The following is a 780-nucleotide window of genomic DNA, read 5'->3' as shown; positions in this document are numbered from 1 at the left end:
GCTAAACCTACCTAACTGAAAACAGGCCAGGTGATCAGGCATCACCCAAGGGATGGTGGAAGATGAGGAGCCCCAGACATTGAGGAGGATCAGATATTGAGGGTGTGTGTTTGGGGAGGGGGGGGCTTGTTAAACGGACGTGGCAGGGTTCTTGCTAAAACTGGATTTTACAAGGACGTGCAGAGGTGAAAGCAGGAGAAAGTTTAGGAGCCTGACTAAAGTTTGGCCAGTCCCATTTCTTCTAAGAACTTTCCAGGGCACTCTCTGTCCCAGCACCCAGTCTAGAGGAGTCTGGTCAACAGTAAATTAATTTCACAGCAATTTTGGGAAACTGGAAGGCCTGGAGAGGGTACAAGTCTCAGGCTGGAAGAGTCTTACCCTGTAACGATTTCCCCTGCATACAAAAATCAGAACGGACAGCTGTTAGGACTGCGACCTCACCAGCAGCCAGGCTCTTCGCCCACCTTCGCGCCCGGTCCCCCTCCCCCCTCCCCCCTAACCAAGCGAGAAGAATGGGACAGGGGGGTGGCAAAGCCCAGAGCCCAGGTCCTTTCGTTTCGCCTCCAAGCGGCTCCCGCTCAATCAGAGAGAACCCGAGTAGGGTGGTGCGAGTTGCTTACCCAGCCAGACCCAGAGGGGCGTGGAGGGGCAGGGTGGGTGCCCGGAGAAGGGTGGGCTCATCCCACGGCCCCCTCGCCCCGCCTGTGCCCCTGAAAGACGGCCCCAGAAAGGGCGTGGGAGGGAACCGGAGCAGTGGGGCTGAGGGGCACGAGCTAAAGC

This window comes from Miniopterus schreibersii (genome assembly GCF_964146895.1).
Source record: "Miniopterus schreibersii genome assembly, chromosome: 8".
In the NCBI taxonomy this organism is placed as follows: Eukaryota; Metazoa; Chordata; class Mammalia; order Chiroptera; family Miniopteridae; genus Miniopterus; species Miniopterus schreibersii.
This window is presented reverse-complemented; position numbering follows the sequence as displayed.